At 34.8% G+C, this 20,880-nt stretch overlaps 1 non-coding gene and 1 pseudogene across 1 annotated transcript; both read right to left on the bottom strand.

Annotated features, from left to right (window-relative positions):
• Nucleotides 1-11,843, bottom strand: part of LOC108478255 (uncharacterized protein At5g39865-like) — a 72,255-nt pseudogene extending 60,412 nt beyond the window's left edge.
• A 6,047-nt stretch (nt 11,844-17,890) lies between these two features.
• LOC128280190 (small nucleolar RNA R71) lies at nt 17,891-17,997 on the bottom strand. The gene has a single exon (XR_008270370.1). It is a non-coding gene; the product is annotated as a small nucleolar RNA R71 (small nucleolar RNA).
• Nucleotides 17,998-20,880: the final 2,883 nt, after the last annotated feature.

Here is a 20,880-nt window from a genome sequence, read left to right as displayed (position 1 = left end):
GAATAAATTGCAAAAATATTTGAATATAGCCGTTATAACTGGGTATATTATAGTAAATTTTTTGGATTTTATATGGGCATCTTATATATACTGATATTTTCAGAGGCATATGGAACTGTTCATGTTTGAATGCTATAATCAATATATGGAAAGGTTGGATAAATATGCTAATAGACAGAAATTATCGCAAGTCTGATTAATTAACAAGTGGTACTACTCTATCTTTCTTTGGTTTTCCAAGCCAATATATGTGATAGAACACTTGATAATAAGATTCATGTGATATTATTTTCTATTTCTGTTGGTAGAAGCTTTGAAAGGCAAATGTGAAATATTGTATTGAAAATAAATTGTGAAATGAAAGGATAGAGAATGGATATAAATGATAAACTGGGTAAATATGTACAGAAAGAAACTATAGAACTATAGAAATAATTAAATTCATGATCAAAAGAAAACAAGGAAATTTCGAGGACGAAATTTATTTTAAGGGGGAGAGAAATGTAATACCCTGAAAATTTTTACAGTAAGATATTATCCTTGATATAGTAAAATAAGGAAATAAAGTGACAAAAAGGGAAATTTTGAGTTATGTCAATATTGAGAAGTATATTATGATATATTAATTCAAGAAAGGACTAAATTATAAAAGTGAGAAAAGTTTTGTTGCACAAGAGTAAATACTCAAAATTTGAGGGGTTAAAGTGTAACTATGAAAAAGTTGAAGCACTAATAGTGTAAATATTTTAAGAGTGGAATGATCTAGAAACTAAGAAAAATGGATGAATTATGACCAAATTGAATAGGTGAAGAACTATGAGGGACTAAATTGTAATTTTACCAAATTAAATAATGACTCAAGGTTAGGATTTTAAAAGATAATAAAGGGCAAAATGGTCAATTGGAAGAGAGAGAAATCTAGAAAGTAATGATGATGTTGATGATATTTTATGATTATTTAATTAGATATATATTATTTTAATGAGATATTTTATTATTTTATTATTATTTCATTATTATTTTATTATTAATTATTTAGTATAAAAGGAAGGAAAGATGAAGAATTTTCATCAAATTTCCATGCATGCAACCAACGTTAGAAGAGAAGGAAAAGAAAAATATTTTCTTTTCTTTACAATTTGGTCCTTCCACCAAAACTCACCATTTTCACCTAGAAATCAAAAGAATTTCCATAGCTACTAGGAGAGAAAAAGGTTAAGGAGACCATGGGGAGTTAGAATATCAAGTTGGATTCAAGAAATAGAAGCTGGAGGAGAGAGAAAATCAAGTTAAAGATTAGTATCAATAGAACAAGGTAAGTATATCAAGATTTCAATATGTTTTTAAGTTTGTTATTATTGACAAAGCATGGAAATAATATTATAGTAGAGTTTTCTTACATAAGGTCCTATGTTCTTGATATGTTAGTGAAGAGAAAATAAGAGAAAGTGATGAGAAATGGTGTAGAAAAAGAAAATAAGGGTGTTATAACACGGTAATTAATATCTTGTACTAAAACAGTTTTGGACAGCAGCAGTAGTCTAACTTTGAAAAATCATCAAAAATTGTAGAAATCTAATTATAGGAATAATAAAATTTGAAATTAAATTTTATTAAGTCTAGTTTCTTATAGAAGAAATTATGTAAGCAATAGAATTCTAAATCATGAGATATGATGAATTTTGTGAGACAAGGTTAGAATGATTTCGGGTTCCCCTATTCTAACTTTGTAAAATCATAACAAATTGGATAAAAAGAATTAGGGGCTTAAATTTATATTTTTAGAATCCTGAATGAGTCTATTTTCAATAGAAACAAACAAAAACATCATTCAAATTCTGTATGAGGAGATAAATAATTTTTAGTGAAGAAGAGCCAGAACTGTCAGACAGCAGAACAGGGGTAAATTTAAAGAATAAACTGTACTTATTGGCTAAACCAAAAATTCTTAAAATTTTATGATAAGAATATATATGAGTATAGTTTCAGGAAAAATTAGCGGATCTTAATTTGGTGTTCTATAGCTCCAGATATAAATAATTTAGTGACTATGATGCAGATAGACAGCTTGAATATTCATCAAAGTAAATAATAAAAATTATCGATAATGTTATTTACAAGTGTGTTATCTACATTGAGGATGTGGAATGGAGAGGAGGAGGAGGAAAAATATGTATGAATATTCATCTAGCATGGCTAATTTGTATATTTTAGGCTCAGGGACTAAATTGAAGAAAAGTAAAACTTTATGGGCAATTTTGTAAAAATTTTAGAAATGACCAAATTGCATGAAATGGATTATTTTATTATTTAAATTACAAAATTGAATGAAATTATTAATTTAGTTCAAGATCGGGGGAAAACATGGTTTAGGGATTAAATTGAAAAGTGTTGAAATTATGGAAAATTCTGATATTTTATAGAATTCATGGACAGTTATCAATACATATGAGAATAATAGCTGTAAATAAGGATTAAATTGCAAGAATTTTATTTTCCTGACCTTAAGGATGAAATCGTCATTAATTAAAAGTTTAGGGGCAAAATGGTAATTTTGCCTAGAGCATTAATTAAATGCATTAGAATATGAAATGAATGAAAATGATGTTCAAATTTATTTATAAAGATCCGAACGACTCAAATATGAGACTTGATCGTGGAAAAGAAAAGATATCAGATTAATGAAATTATAAACACAAACAAGCAATAAGGTAAGTTCGTGTAGCTTGAATTATATTCTTAAATGCTTGAGATTGCATGTTATTGATGTGAATATGATTTGAATGTTCATTGTATGAAAATTAATGAAACATTGATATATTGATAAAAAGGGGAAGAAATCCCAGTTGAATGAAAGGAAAATTCAATGGATCTCTGAAAAGGAATTGACGGTAAAAAGGATCTAGCCCAGACGGGTGATCTTATCCCGATATAGGCCTCCCGAAGAATACGTGTAAATGGATTTAGCCCGGACGGTTAATCCGAATCAGGGTCTGAATTTAGCCTGGACTAGTAATTTAGATCCAAGCTCATTAGAGTAATTGTCGTTGCAGGGGATTTAGCCTAGACTGGTAATCCCACTGTAAGGATGAGGTTCGCGGGAGTGTGCTCTCTGATATGAAATGTGTAAGACCATGGTTGAAAGATACCATAGCAGCCTAATATGAAATGTGTAAGACCATGGCTAAAAGATACCATGGCAACCTGATATGAAATGTGTAAGACCATGGTTGAAAGATGCCATGACAACATGATATGAAATGAACAAGACCATGGTTGAAAGATACCACGGCAACATGACAGAAAATGAGTAAGACCATAGTTGAAAGACACTATGTGTGACAGCCCTAATGTGACCCTAGTCGAGAAAAAGATACTCAGATTTGGCCGTAAGGGCAAATTGAGTCCGAGATTCATTGGGCCGTATGAAATCTCCAAACGAGTTGGTCCAGTTGTGTATAGATTGATTTTGCCCCCTGAACTTGAAAAGATTCACGACATCTTTCATGTTTCGATGCTTCGACGTTATAGATCTGATCCATCACACGTAATTAATCCATCAGAGATTGAAATTCAATCCGATATGAGTTATGAAGAAGAACCGATTCGTATCCTAGCTCGTGAAGTGAAAGAGTTGCGAAACAAAAGGGTTCCGTTAGTAAAAGTGTTATGGCTCAAACACGAGATGGAAGAAGCTACTTGGGAACCCGAGAACTCTATGAAAGAGCGATACCCAAACCTATTTACCGGTAAGATTTTCGGGGACGAAAATTTCTTAAGTGGGGGAGAGTTGTGACAGCCCTAAGTGACCCTAGTCGGGAAGTGGTTTCGGGGCCACAAAACCGAGTCATAAAAATAATTAACCGTCATAGTTGATGCTCATTATATGTATATATGCATGTGTGAAAATTTCATGTTTGAATTTTGTTAATTGTAAGTGAATTTTTTCAAATAGGACTTATGTGAGAAAATTTAGAAATGTGCTAGGCAAATGTAAAGAGGCCTAATAATGCATGTTGTGAAATGGTGGGTTTGCATGTTAAATTGCCCAATATTTGAGCTAGTGGCCGGCCATGCTATGGGGCATAGCATATTTTAAGCATGGTGTGCTAATGTGGTATGTAGGAAACAATAAAATAAAAAGCTAGTAATAAAGAAATGGAAAAAGGAAAATGATGAAAACAAAGAAAAAAAAATGTCCATCCTTTTTCATTCTTCTTGACCGAAATTCAAAAGGAAAGAAAGGAGGAAATGTTGAAGAGATTCGGCCATGCTTGTAGCTAGGTTAAGGTAAGTTTGATGTTGTTCCATGAGATTCATGCATATTTTTGATGTTAGTTTGAGTTCTACCTAGCCCATGGTTTAAATCTTGCTATGTGATGAAGATGATACTCGTCCATGGGTGTTGTGTTCTTGGTTGGTGTTTGTTTCATGCTAATCTAGATGAACAATGGGGGTTGTCATTTAGGTTAAGATCAAAGAAATTAATCTTGTTAAAACTTTGAACTAATAATGCCCATATGTGTGATAGCCGAACATAGACTTTGTTTAAAGTCTTGGTCAAAGGCCGGTTAAGTGTTTTGGAAATGATTAAGCTAGGTGTTTGATCTTTTGGTTCGGCATAGTACATAAAATGTTGCTAGATGGAGAAAAGTTCGGCCAGCAAGATGTGTGCTAAAGCCGAATATAATTTTGTATATCGATGAGTAATGCATGTGTTGAATTGATGGAAAGGGAGAGGATGCTTTAATAGTGTATATATGTGTATTAGCCAAGTTTTGAACTTGAAATAAAATGGTGTTTAGTCAATACAAGTGACCATAGTTGTAGAATGTATTAAGTGTTGCAATCGGCCTCAACATAGACATGTATGTTCGGCCACATGAATGAGTACATAAATTGATGTGTATGTTCGGCCATAGGTAAGCATATTGATGGCTTTATCTTGACTTAGAAAATTCGGCTAAGGGGAATATTAGCTAATATGTTGAATTCGATTTGTGATTTTGTACAATATGTGACTTTAATGTCTAATGTATATATATGGGCTAAGTACCTTGAGTTCCTCTTTTCGATGCTCAAATGATTAAATCAATTTATTTGTTAAATTAAGCTCAAGAGCAAAGGGGAACTAAATCCGATAAAGGGAAGGAAAAAGTGGTCGAATAGCCATCGAAATCGTTCGACAACATCCGAGGTAAGTTTTCAAGCAATGAGACTTAGTTTATGATTTGATTAAGTCATGATGTATGAGCATAACAAATATACGGTGATATGATGAGTTAATTAGTCTATACGTACGACGGTAGCCGTATGTGCATAGAGATCGTGTCATAAAGCAAACTAAACCATGCTGTTTGTATGTGGCTAGTGAGCCGAAAATGGGATCGCTTAACACGTGATGTGTGTTTGAACTCCAATTATGAAAATGAAATATAGATGTGTCATGATTTATTGATATGTGTATGAATATTTGGATGATAACCGGGCTAAGTCCCGAAGGCATCTGCGCTAGTGACTAGTTCCGGGCAAGTCCTGAAGGCATTTGTGCGAGTTATTAAATCCGGGCTAAGTCCCGAAGGCAATTGTGCGAGTTACTCTAACCGGGCTATGTCCCGAAGGCATTTGAGCGAGTAGCTATATCCGGTTAAATTCCGAAGGTACGTGATTTGGGAATGAGCGATCTGTTGTAATAATTTCAATTAATACGCTCGTAAAAACTCAACAACGAGGTATGTGTTGTACATGCATTGGATTAATTGATTCCTCTTAAATAGTATTCGCTCAGTCGATTAAGGAGCTTCCAGTTTTGGTTAAGTTGATCCCTTATGTATGAATATAAGGGTTGGAAATGTGAAGTAGGACTGATTTTTGAGAATATATGTGTATATGAAATTATCCGTTTAGTTATATGAATGCTATACTTCAGTTGATCCTAATTCCGTTGCTTAAAACTTACTAAGCATTAAATGCTTACTCCGTTCTTTGAATCCCTATTTTATAGATTTTGGTTCGTCAGCTATCGGACTCGAGATTATTGAAGTCGAAGTCTTCCACACTATCAAAGCCCCTTTTGGTACACTTTTGGTTGAACTTTGAAATGGCATGTATAGGACTACGCTTTTTGTTGTTGGTCATGGACCCTTTGGTTTTGTATAAATTTGGATAGCCATGCGAAAATGGCTTATATACACTTTGAGCTTAATATTATAATCGTCTTGTATGATGTTCATTAAGAGGTATGGAAATGTTTGGGAACGATTAGCCATTGGAATGGTTAATCATGATCATATTTTGTGCTATATATGCAAAAGGGCTAGTTGAATCATGGAAACTATGTAATAGGTAAAGTCTACCTTAAAAATAGATGCTGATAGCAGCAGTGACGTGAATGTGAAAAATCACTAAAAATAGTAAGAATGGAATTAAATAGTGAATAAATTATTTAATCGAACCTTGATGAATATATTTTCATAGGAAAGTAACGAAACGATCATATGAATAGTATGTTAAGAGATATTTAAGTTTTCGTGAGACAGGGCTAGAACAGTTTCTGGATTCCCTATTCCAACTTTGGAAATTCATTATAAATTAACAAGAGATAATTAGAAGTCATGTCATATATGTATAGATTCTTTTTCGAGTCTAATTTCTATAGAAACAAACGGCATCAGTATTGAAGCCCTGTACAGGGTGATATCCAAGTCGCAATTCATGAAGGTCAGAATAGTCAAACCCTGTAACAGGGGAGACTTTAACTAATAAAATGTACTAATTGGCTCGACCAAAAATTCTAGAAAACAATTTTTAGATGGATATATGGGTCTAGTTTCAGGAAAAATTTACGGAACTGGTTTTCGAGTTTTGGAACTCGAGGTATGATTTTTAAGGTGACAGTGATGCAGTTAGCCAGCTCGTCTGGAAATTTAAAATGGACTGTGCAAATAAGTGATTTAAGTCTGCGAACCCCTCGTGTCTGACTCCGGCAACGGTCTCGGGTACGGGGTGTTACACTATGGCATCATGTCAAAGATAAATAAGGCCGTAGATGGGAGAAGCTATGACATCTGTTGAACAATTGATATTCAAGTAATATGTAACAGATGACGAATGATTATATGAAATGGTTGTGTGAAATGTTTACAAGAACTGGTCATATGGAAATATATGTACAAAATAGTTGTATGAAATCATTATGAAGATAGATAAACGAAATAAGTCTAAGTACATAGAATATAATTTATGTTAAGATATAAGCTATTACCGGAATAAATATACATAAAATATATGGAAATGATGGAGGATGAAATATTGATATAATGAAATGGATGATATATGCTTATGAAGAAACGGTAAGAGCATGATATGTTTAATGACATGTACATATATGATTATCTTTGATATGCTGACACAAGGAAATTATGTAAGTTGAGACTATTATTAAACTCAAGTGCGACATGTCGAGAAAATAGATATATCAATGTTGAATTTATGTGAGATATATGCAAGTATACTAACAATGTTGCTGTTTATACAAGTGCCAAACTGTTGATTGAATGGTAATATATTTATTTATATGATGCATTGAATCGGTAAGTATTTAATTTTTTTTAAGTGATCTGCAAATGGTAGTAATGCTTCGAAACACTGTTCTGGCAACGGATACGGGTTAGGGGTGTTACAGTGTGGGTGACCATGTGTGGCACACGGCCATGTGACAACCCGTGTCCCAGGCTGTGTGCACTTAAAATGACTTCCAAAAGAAGCCAAAACAATACTCTTTCCTTAGGTGCCAAGCCAACACAAATTCAACCACTTACATGCCTTAAAGCACATTTGACACCACATTTCATAAACCAAATTAATCCACATCTAATGTTACAAGTTCTTTCCTTAAACATAAACCAACCATACAAGTTTATCCATTCCATTCACATTCCATTCTACCAAAGCTTATTCACTTTCAAGAAGAACAACAAAGTGACCAAAACACACATATATAGAAATTTACAAGCCAAAACCAAGGTCATATATACAAGTAAGTTAGAAGTATGCTTAAACAACATCATAATGACAACATAGCTTAAAAGCTCCTAGTACATGCCATTTATAACCAACATCAAAAGACCAAAAAATCTATCGAGATGAGGGGCAGATAATGTGAGCTCCAACTTAAACTTCCAACTATATGAGCTTTTAAAGATCCACAAGAGAAAAGTGCAAATAACATAAGAAATTAGTTTGAATAAAAATATAAACATAACTCACAGGATAAAAGTTAATTTATTTTAAACATCCATTATTCCAATTATCATCTATATGTTCATTCAATTCCTATTTACATAGCAAACCTCAAACCATTAATAATACATCTATTCAATTTGTGTACCCTTTTGAATAATTCACTGTTCAAAGGATGTTTTGGTATCTTTCAAGCATGGTTTTACACATTTTTTATGGGGTGCCACAATATCTTTCAACTATGGTCTTGATTTTTAACCCGATGTATCGCCATAGTATTTGTCAACTATGGTCTTATTCATTTCGGATTTAATATCATAGTATCTTTCAACTATGGTCTTGTTCATTTCCAATATAGTGCCATAATATATTTCAACTATGGTCTTATTTATTCTGGTTTAATGCCATAGTGTTTTTCAACTATGATCTTTCTTGTTTCAAGTATAATGCAATGGTATCTTTCAACCATGGTTTTTCTTGTTTCTAAAGTCAATGAATCCAATCACCAAATATATGGATAACATCAAATTATAATCATCAACTAAATAATTACTTTAATTAACTTACGAACACGAAACTGATAACTATTTTACTACTTTGGCTTTTTCACGATTAACGTCTGATTGATTTGTCTTTTGATCTAAATAATAATTTCCACTCAATTAATACATTCAAACATCTCAATTAATTAATCCTAAGCTAATAAGCCCATTCATTGATATTTAGATAACTACCCTAACAATTTACCCTTTAAGCAATTTAATCCTTAAATTCAAAACTTATAAATTATCCAAATTCAGACAAAATCCAAGGTAATTGAATTTCATAGGACCTCAATACAACCCATATCTAACACAATTTCACAAAAATTACCATGCAACTTTACTAATTTCACAATTTGATCCTTGAACATCAAAATTATCAAAACTATTTTACAAAATACTTCTATTTGACTATCAAGCTTAATAATCTATCCTCTAACTTCACAAACACTTCAAAGTCATCTAAGGCACAATCTAAAACATTAAAAAAAATTTACAATTTAACCCCCGGGTTAACTAGATTAAGCTAATACGAGATCAAAAACATAAATATAATGAAAAATGGTGAAATAAAACACACCATGCATGTGAAAATACTATGCCCGAAAGCTTCTTATTTCATACAATAGTGTTTTGGTTTTGGGTAGAACAAATAGAGAAGATTGATAAACCGTAATATATATATATCTTTACCCCATGCTTGGCATATTTATGGATGATTTTTTCCTTGATTTTATTGAATTCGATACTCCTAATCCTTTAAATTCATGTGTTATACTTAGGAAAGCTTAGGATAACAAAAAGAGTGAGAAACGGGCCAAAAATAGACAAATTGGGCCTAAATCAATGTTTCACACGGCCTAGGTAGTTTCACACGGGTAATCCATACGCCCGTGTGTGACACAGGGGTAGACCACACGCCCGCGTGTCATGGCCGTGTCGACATTAATCCAAGTCAGAATTGCATACGGCCTGAGCATCTTCACACGAGCGTGGCACACGGTCGTGTCCCTGTCAAGCCCAAGTCTAGTTCTACTCAAAAAAATCTTATATTGGGCTAATTTGGGCATTCCAAGGTCTATATAAAGACCCTAGAAGAGTATGAGGGGGACACACAGAATTGGAAGCTGAAAATACTGGCGACTAGCCATCAGAATCACCTCGGAGTCAGGACCTACATCAAGATTGAAGATTTCCATCCAATTTCCTAGAAGTTCTTAGGTTTCTTTATGTTTTGTTGTTTTCTAAACTTTGAGATGTTTTCTATTATTATTATGAACTAAACTCCCTAAATACCTAAGGGAGATGAACCCTATGACAAATCTTATTATGCTTTGATTTATATGATAAATACTTGTTCTTATTCTTAATTATGAGTTTTAATTCTTGCTTTAATATTTCAGGATATTAATCCAGGTTTTTGATGTGCTTATTCAGTGGAGCAAAAGTCCCCAAACTAGCCACCCTTTTCTTCTCTATTTTTCTTTCTTTTCTTTCCCCTTTCTCCTCTCTTTCTCTTTTCTTTTCTTCCTTTCTCTCCCATTTTCTTCCTCTTTTCTCCCCTCTTCTTTTTTCCCTCCCCTCTACTTTCCCCTTTTCCTCCGTCACCCCAACCCCGCCGCACACCGACGCTGCACCCCTTCTTTGTCAAGCACCATTATCATTCATCAGTCGCACACTATGACAAACACTAGAGGCAAGAAAACTTCTATCCCCGCCTTGAAAAAGCAAAAAGGAGAAACATCCTCCTTAGGTCCTACCAAAGAGATACAGCACCCATTCCTCCAATTTCCACCGGGACCACAAAAGGAACAATTCTAGATACTATGGGCCCGACCCCTAGATATGGGCCGTTGCATTGATTGGACCATACTAAAGTAGCTCCATCTAGCTGATTCGGTTCGAGCCCTTTTAGCCACCGCTCCATGGGACCGATTCTTTGACATCGTCGACCCGACGTACCTAGAGCTCACTTTTGAACTATTTTTGACATTTCAGATGCAAAAGTTATGGTGGAGCATGATGACTCAGGAACAATCCAATTCCGCCTTGGCGGTCTAGTACAACAGTTGAGTGCCCTAAAATTCGGCGTTGCCTTGGGACTATATACGAACGAGTTCATAGAGGCCGAAAATTTTCCTCACCTCCACCGCCACATTCACTATGTGCCTTCATCATGTTGGAACGCCATGATGCCTACTACAAGCATCTATGACCCCAGCCGTTCCAAGGCATCTATGACCCCAGCCATTCCAAGGCATCAGCGCTAGCTCCAGCTCTGTGATATCTCCATGCTCTTTTGGCACACACTTTAATGGGGAGAAGAGAGAGCACTGGCGTAGTGAACACTCACGACGCATGCTTTCTATAGAGCATGAGGCAGGGGCACATTTTTGACCTCGCTTACTTTATTGCCCTTGCTTTCACCATCAAACCGAGTGACACCAGAAGGGAGTCATCAGCCTAGACCCATATGTGACTCATCTAGCGCGCTACTTCGGGCTCCTGAATACAGTGGCACAGTCTTCATCGCTCACTCTCATTGGCCAGATTTCTCCACAGAGCATCTAAAGTGTGCTCCATATGCGGGTGATTGAGCGTTGTCGTGGGTTCCACCCTCCTCAATACCGACTTGGATGAGCTACCGATGAGTATGATGTCGAGGATATTCCTGATGATATCCCTGCATTTCAGAAGGACCTACCATCACAGCCACCACCGAGCCAACGACCAGTTCATACGGCTGCTTCAATATCTGAAGTTTCTGACCACCTTTATCGCTTTGAGCAGTATTACACTCAGTGATTTGACAGCATCGAGGTGACACTACAACAAATCTGCCATCATTTTCACATCTTTCCTCCAACACCACCACCTCAGGATCCAACTGTCGATGAAGACTATTAAGTCCATCTAATTTTTAAATTGCTTTTCTTTTTATTTTATTTTTATTTTGACATTTCTTTGCACTTTAATTATCGATTACTTACAAGACCTTTATTGTATAATTTGAGTTTTATTTTATCTAGTTATTTCATTATTACTAACCTTAATAACCATTTACATATAAATCCCTTAAATATTATCGATGGCATCACAGTTTCAAAAGGGTCAGTTGATGGGTACTACTAAGGCATACACATTCAATCATCCATGACTACCATGTCCTACTCGACCACGACCATAGCCACCACGACACCGGCCACCACGATAACCTCTTCGTTGGACACTATGATTATGGAACCCAACCTCTACCACCACCTTCACCTCTATCTACACATTACTTTCAAATGCCTCTAAACCCATTTCCGCTCTTTTAAGGATTACATCCAAAAATTCATGGCAGTTTTGTTTCTCTCCCTCTCTTCTGATATTATACTTATACTGATATTATCTATCTTTGTACATTGAGGACAATGTACATCTTAAGTGTGGGGAGATTATTTATGTGATTATCGGAAAATCCCTGATTTTTTATCTTGTTCTCAAATATTTTTCTCATATCATTATTAGAGTGAATTCTAACTGACTTATGACTTTTATTGATATGTTTTGAATTAAATAATAGGTAATTATGCATTGATTGTTTAAACTTTAAGACACTAGAAGATCAAGCATGATAAATTGACTTTTGAGAATTAAAATTGCTAGGTTGTTTCCCTAAATTGAGGTATTATCCTGAAGTTTTGAATTTACAGGATTGACATCAAAGACCCATAATTTTCATGAGATTTTGAGCCTTTTAGAGCATGCATCTTTCTTACTCACTGATTTTATTGATTATGAGTGTGTCAACATTGATTTGTTATTCTAGAACTTGCGTCGATTATGCATGTCAAGACCACACCTTTGATTTGATATGCGAAAATGATAAAGGCACTTAGGTTCTAACCTATTTACCCCATAAAAGCCTAGCCACAATTGACCACTAGTGAACCCTTTGAGCCTTGACTATTATTTCTTGATTTTTCCCTTAATATTAACCCACAACTTAACCATTTTTGATTCGCTAAGAATTTCTTCATTTTTATTGATTCCCTTTTTGTTGAGATTTGATTTGATTAGTTACCTAATTATGTTTGTTCATTCTAGTTGCTGAATTTATCCGTATGATGTATTCTCCATTACTTGTTCTTATTCTTAAAAAAAAAACCGTATATTTATTCATTCAGTTACATATTGTTCTAAAGAGCTTGGATAATTTAAAGTTGTTATATTGAGAAAAAGTGATAAACTGTAATTTATACATATTTTTACCCCATGTTTAACGCATTTAATGGATGATTTTCCATTAGAATTGGTGAATCCGATGCTCTTAATGCTTTAATTTCATGTTTTATACTCAGGAGAGCATAGGAGAGAGAATGGAACAAGAAACAGACCAAAAACAGAGAAAATGGGCCAAAGTACGAACTGAACACGGCCTGGGCTTCCTCACACGGGCAGACCACATGGCTGTGTCAATCTGACAGAATAGAAGCACGACTCACACGGGTATAGCACACACTCGTGCCATTCTAATAGGCTCGAACACGGCCTAAAGTAATCGCACACGGGCGTGTCCCTGCCGAGCCCAAGTTAAGTCCAATTCTGAAAAGGTCACCTTTGAGGGCTTATAGGCATTCCAAAGCCTATAAATACACCTTAGAATAGGAGAAAAGGGGACACATGAAATAGGGAGTAAGGAATTACTCCAAGGAAGCCGATTGATTCATCTCAGAAGCCGGATTCATCATCAAGACTGAAGATCCCTCCTCAATTCCCCTTCAGGAGTTTTGAGTTTTCTTTATGTTTTGTATTCTTTATTTTTTGAGATGTTTTCTTATTCAGTTATGAACTAAATCCCCTAAATACCTAAGGGGAATGAAACCTAAGACGAATCTTGTTATTATTTTCTGAATCGTATGATAAATATTTAACTTGTTCTTAATTATGTGTTCTTTATTCTTGTTTTGATATCCTATGATACTAATTCAAGATAAGCTCTTATTCAGAGGAGGAATAGACCCTGGCTAAGAGTACATTTATCATAATTAAGCGGAGTTGATTGCGCGCCTAGACATAGGGTGACAAGATTTTGCCGGATTAGGGTGAAACCTAATAAGGGGATCCATAGATCGAGTTAATGCAACCCTAAAATGTTAATTAGAGAAAAGTCTTGGTTATTCAATCTAGGGATTAGACGTTATTAGTCTTGAATAGGGATAGTAACATAACTTAGGGATCTCTACAGAACAAGTTGAATGAATAAATCGTCCGATTCAGAGCCTTGAATAACAAGTAAAGTCTAGGTGGATTTGTCCTTAGGTATTGTCTTAAGTCAATCGATTTTTCCCAACAGCAATTCCCCAATTCTTTTCTCTGTGAGTTCTTAGTTTAGATAATTAGTTAATTAAAACAAAACCCCATTATTCTTAGGCTAGATAATAAAAAGACAGTCATTACTAGTACTTTTGGTTCCTTTGGGTTCGACAATCCGATCTTGCTAAAACTATACTACTGTTCGATAGGTACACTTACCTATATCGCGATAATAGTTAGTTTCAAGAATGATTAATTATAAATATTTAAAACCTATCACAAAATAACGCGATCAAAAAGCTCATATCATTTACTTTAGATAGTTTGAATTTTGGCACCTTCTTGTAATTCAGCAATGAGCTTTATTTTTCTAAGTTTGGTAATTTATTTAAATTAATCTCGAGTCTATCCCTCTTTTTTAGCCTTTATCCACACCTTTAACCCAAGACCCTTTAGAACCCTACTAAAGAACTTTTGATTTGTGTATCATCTCATTTATAGTGGTGGAGATTTGATTTTCATGCAAGCTTGTGGTAATAACTTTTCATGTTTGACTATTGAGTGCTTAATTGTTAAACCTTAAACACTTTGAGTGATTTGAGTGAATCCTTAGTGAGGATGTCAACCCTTTTCAAATTGGAATTAAAGATAACTACTTAGATAAAGGGGGATGCCTATGATTTTAGGATTAAAATGCTCAATTTGGATTGTTTGAAACTTTGATGTTCTAATGGTTAAGCTCTTAATGTATGATTACTTATGGATTATTTTGAACATTATTGATGAGAATTATAAGTTGAGAAGGATTTAGTTTAATTGTGAGTTGAGGATTTTGCTTGAGGACAAGCAAATACTTAAGTGTGGGGATGTTTGATAAACCGTAATATATATATTTTTACCCCATTCTTGGCATATTTATGGATGCTTTTTCCTTGATTTTATTGAATTCGATACTCCTAATCCTTTAAATTCATGTGTTATACTCAGGCAAGCTTAGGATAACAAAAAGAGCGAGAAACGGGCCAAAAATGGACAAATTAGGCCTAAATCAATGTTTCACATGGCCTAGGTAGTTCCACATGGGTAATCCACACGTCCGTGTGTGACACACGGGTAGACCACAAGCCCGTGTGTCATGGCCATGTCGACATTAATCCAAGTCAGAATTACACACGGCCTGAGCATCTTCACATGGGCGTGGCACACGGTTGTGTCCCTGTCGAGCCCAAGTCTAGTTCTATTCAGAAAAGACTTATTTTGGTCTAATTTGGGCATTCAAAAGTATATATAAAGACTAGAAGAGGATGAGGGGGACACACAGAGTTGGAGGCAGAAAATACACACGACTAGCCATTGGAATCACCTCAAAGCCAGGATCTATATCACGACTGAAGATTTCCATCCAATTTCCTAGAAGTTCTTGGGTTTCTTTATGTTTTGTTGCTTTCTAAACTTTGAGATGTTTTCCACTATTATGATGAACTAAACTCCCTAAATACCTATGGGAGATGAACCCTATGACGAGTCTTATTATGCTTTGATTTATATGATTAATACTTGTTCTTATTCTTAATTATGAGTTTTAATTCTTGCTTTAATATTTTAGGATATTAATCCAGGTTTTTGATGTACTTATTCAAAGGAACAAAAGTCCCTGTTTAAGAGTAGATCATTCATAATTAAGCGGAGTTGAATGCAATTCTAGAGATAGGATGACATAAATCTGCCGGATTAGAGTCAAATCTAATAAGGGAATCTATAGATTGAGTTAATGTAACAATAGGGGTTTTACTTAGAAAGAGATTTCAATGAATCAACCTAGAGTCAGTTGTTCTTAGTCTCGAGAGAGATATTAACATAAATTAGGGATTTCTACGGAATAAGTCAAGTGAATAAATCGTCTAAGTCAAAGGCAATAAGTGAAGTCTAGGTGGTTTCTTTCTTGGGTATTGTCTTCTCAATTGGTTTTCCTAAAAGTATTTTCCAACTATCGCCTCTATCGTGATCTTAGATAAATTAAAAAATTAGTTTAGTTTAAAAACACCCTTAAATTCTTAGGCTAGATAATAAAAAGAGAGTAACTACTAGTACTTTTAGTCCTCGTGGATACGATATTCCATTCTCACCATAACAATACTACTTTTCGATAGGGGCACTTGCCTTAAGTTGAATTATTAGTTAGTTTCATGACCATCAAGTTTTTGGAGGCAAAAAATACTCGCGACTAGCCATCGGAATCACCTCGGAGCCAGGATCTACATCAAGATTGAAAATTTCCATCCAATTTCCTAGAAGTTCTTGGGTTTCTTTATGTTTTGTTGTTTTATATACTTTGTGATGTTTTCCATTATTATTATGATCTAAACTCCCTAAATACCTAAGGGAGATGAACCCTATGATGAATCTTATTATGCTTTGACGTATATGATAAATAGTTGTTCTTATTCTTAATTATGAGTTTTAATTCTTGCTTTAAAATTTCAGGATATTAATCCAGGTTTGTGATGTGCTTATTCAGTGGAGCAATAGTCCCTGTTTAAGAGTAGATCATTCATAATTACACGAAGTTGAATGCAATCCTAGAGATAGGATGACATAAATCTGCCGGATTAGAGTCAAATCTAGTAAGGGAATCTATAGATTGAGTTAATATGACAATAGGGGTTTTAATTAGAAAGGGATTTCAATTAATGAACCTAGAGTCAGTTGTTCTTAGTTTCGAGAGAGATATTAACATAAATTAGGGATTTCTATGGAATAAGTCAATTGAATAAATCGTCTAAGTCAAAGGTAATAAGTGAAGTCTAGGTGGATTCTTTCTTGGGTATTGTCTTCTCAATTGGTTTTCCTAAAAGTATTTTCCAACTTTCGCCTCTGTCGTGATCATAGATAAATTCAAAAATTAGTTTAGTTTGAAAACACTCTTAAATTCTTAGGCTAGATAATGAAAAGAGAGTAACTACTAGTACTTTTAGTCCTCGTGGATACAATATTTCGGCCTCACCATAACAATACTATTGTTCGATAGGTGCGCTTGCCTTAAGTTGAATTATTAGTTAGTTTCACAACCATCAAGTTTTTGATGCCGTTGCCAGGGACTAAAATATTAGGAACGCTTAATTTTTATTACGTTAGCCATTTATTTTATTAATATTAAATTTAAATTTAATTTTGTTTATATCACTTAAATTTCTTTTATTTACTTCTGGCAGTTTTTATAGTTTTTGACTAGAAGAAACTCATCAGGACCTTTATTTTTTGATAGTGAGATCAAAAGCACAGCTCGCAGAAACCGAAGAGAAATAAGGCAAAGCCTACGATACATAGAGGAAGGGAAAGAGGACGACAGTCAACACACAACCAAGGAGATGGCTGATAATCATAATAATCAGTTACCTCCTATGGCTATTGCTGACCGAGTAAATCAGAATCCTGCTTCTCGTACTATGTATGATTAAGCTAAACCTAGTTTAAGAGGAGCTAAATTGAGTATAGTTAGACCTGTTATTGCTGCAAATAATTTTGAACTAAAACCTAACACGATTCAATTGATACAACAGTTTGTTCAGTTTGATGGTTTGCAGGACGAGGATCCAAACATTCAATTAGCAAACTTTCTGGAATTCTGTGACAGCTTGAAGATCAATGGCGTTTCAAATAATACCATTCGCCTTCGGTTATTTCCTTTTTCATTAAGGAAAAAGGCTAAACAGTGGTTGAACTCGTTACCACGAGGATCAATAACCACTTGGGAACAAATGACCGAAAAGTTTTTGCTTAAATATTTCCAGCCGGCTAAAACAGCTAAACTAAGGAGTGATATTTCTTCTTTTGTGCAAATGGACTTAGAAACACTCTGTCATGCATGGAAGAGATACAAGGATCTATTGAGAATGTGCCCTCACCATGGGCTACCACTTTGGCTACAGGTTCAATCTTTACACAACGACCTAAATCCTTCGACTACACAGATGACTGACACAGCTGCTGGTGGAACTATTAATAATAAGACACCGACGAGCCCTATGAATTTATAGAAGAGATGTCATTAAATAATTATCATTGGCAAGTCGTGAGGACAAAGCCGACAAAAGTAGCCGGCGTGTTTAACGTTGATTTGGTTACTATGCTCTCTGATCAGGTAGAACTTTTGAATAGAAAATTGATGGTTTACTTGGTTCTTCACAGGTTCATCCAGTAATGCAGTGCTATGCAAGTGGAGGTGGAACGAACAATTCAGAATACCCACCCTATGGCCATAACATGGAGAATGAACAAATGAATTATATGGGTAATAATTCTCAACCTCAAAATAATCCTTATAGTAATACTTACAATACTGGTAGGAGGAACCATCCAAATTTCTCATGGGGAGGCCAAGGGAATCAGAGACCACCTCCCCCTCCAGGCTTCCAACAACAACCCTACCAGCAAGAGAAAAAGTCAAACCTTGAGGAGATGATGATAAAATTTATTTTAGTAGCAGAAAACTATTTTTAGAACACTGAAACTACACTTAAAAATCATCAAGTATCGATCCAAGGGCTCGAGAATGAAATTGGACAGTTGGCTAAGATGATTTCAGAGAGACTACCAGGATGTTAACCTAGTAACGCCGAACCGAATCCAAAAGAACATGTGAAAGCAGCTATAATAAAGAGTGGGAAAGTGTTAGCTGAATTTAAAAAGAATACACCACAAGAAGCTGACAGAATCGAAGGAGAGGAGTGAAAACCCAAAAACAGTGACAATCCAATGCCAAAGGAGTACAAACCACCAAACCCATATCCAGGAAAGTTGAAGAAAGACCGCATGGATGCATAATTCAGTAAATTTCTTGAACTTTTTAAACAACTGCATATTAACTTACCTTTTTTTAAAGCTATATTGTAGATGCCTACATATGCAAAATTTTTAAAGGAGCTTCTAACGAATAAATGTAAGTTTGAAGACTTATCTACAGTAGAACTTAATGAGGGGTGCTAGGCCATACTCTAAAATAAACTACCAACCAAACTGAAATATCCAGGAAGTTTTACTATTCCCTACTTAAATGGTCATTTCAATGTTGATAAGGCACTAGCTGATTTAGGCGCTAGTATTAATTTGATGCCATATAAAATGTTTAAACAACTTGGTCTTGGGGAACCAAAATCCACTAGGATAAGTATTCAACTAGCTGATAGATCTGTTAAATATTGTAGGGGTATTATAGAGGACATACTTGTAAAAGTAGATAAATTTATATTCCCTATTGATTTCTTTGTGCTTGACATGGATGAAGATGTTGAAGTGCCTTTAATCTTAGGTCGTCCATTTTTAGCCATTGCTAGGGCTGTTATTGACATGGGTGATGGTAAAATTGTGCTTAGAGTAGGTGAAGAAGAGATTATTTTTAAAATTTATGATGCCATGAGATTTTCTAGGGAACAGGATGACTCATGTTATTTTATTGACTTTCTTGATCATGCTTTTCAGGAAATCATACATAAGGACACGTTGGAACTGTATCTTGCTCAAGGAGAGGAGGTAGATTCTGATGATTCTGAGATAGGAAAGATAAAAGCTGAATTAAATTCCAATAAGCCCTTCCCAAGACAAGCAGAATATGAGAGTATTAAGGCAAACGATGAACTTAGGCAAAAACCCTCTATTAAAGAACCTCCTAAATTGGAACTTAAGCAATTGTCAAATCACTTGGAATACGCATTCCTTAGAAATAATTCTACATTACCAGTGATTATTGCTTCTAACATGCAACCCAAGGAGAAAGAGAAATTACTCGAAGTATTAAGAGAGCATAAAAGGGCCATAGCTTGGAAAATTTTTAACATTAAAGGGATCATCCCTTCTTTTTGCACCTACAAAATTTTAATGAAAGATGAATATAAGCCATGTGTGCAAGCTCAAAAATGATTGAACCCCAACATGAAAGAAGTTGTTAAAGCTGAGGTAATTAAACTCCAAGATGCTGGAATTATTTATCCTATTTCTGACAGTTCTTGGGTAAGTCTAGTGTAGGTTGTTCCTAAGAAAGGAGGCGTGACTGTTGTAGCCAATGAGAAGAATGAATTAATCCCAGCAAGGATAGCCACAGGTTGGAGAGTCTGCATTGACCATAGAAAGACGAATGATGCCACGAGAAAAGATCACTTTCCCCTGCCATTCATTGACCAAATGTTGGAAAGGTTATCAGGGCATATGTACTACAGCTTTTTAGAAGGACTCTCTGGTTATTTTCAAATCCCAATAGCTCCTAAAGATAAAAAAAAGATGACATTTACATTTCCGTACGGTATGTTTTCTTATCGTAGAATGCCTTTTGGATTATGCAATGCTTCTGCTACTTTTCAGCGCTGCATGATGCCCATTTTTGAGGGACTCGTAGAAGACACCATGGAGGTTTTTATGGATGACTTCTTGGTATTCAGTAAATCTTTCCATCTTTTCTTTAAAAATTTAAAATGAGTTCTAATAAGATATGAGGAAACAAACCTTGTACTTAACTGGGAAAAATGTCACTTTATGGTTTATGAAGGTGCTGTGTTAGGACATAAAATTTCTAGTAAAGGGATTGAGGTTGATAAATCTAAAATTGAAACCATTTAAAAACTACCTCCCCCTAGTTCGGTTAAGGCTACTAGAAGCATTTTAGGACATGCTTGGTTTTATAAAAGATTTATTAAAGACTTTTCTAAAATAGCTAAGGCTTTGACTAAATTACTAGAAAAAGATGTGCCCTTTAATTTCGATCAGGAATGTTTAGAAGCGTTTAATACTTTAAAGCATAAACTGA

Source organism: Gossypium arboreum, chromosome 8, assembly GCF_025698485.1.
Source record: "Gossypium arboreum isolate Shixiya-1 chromosome 8, ASM2569848v2, whole genome shotgun sequence".
NCBI classification, from domain to species: Eukaryota; Viridiplantae; Streptophyta; class Magnoliopsida; order Malvales; family Malvaceae; genus Gossypium; species Gossypium arboreum.
The sequence above is the reverse complement of the archived record's forward strand: the minus strand, read 5'-3'. Positions and strand labels throughout refer to the sequence as shown.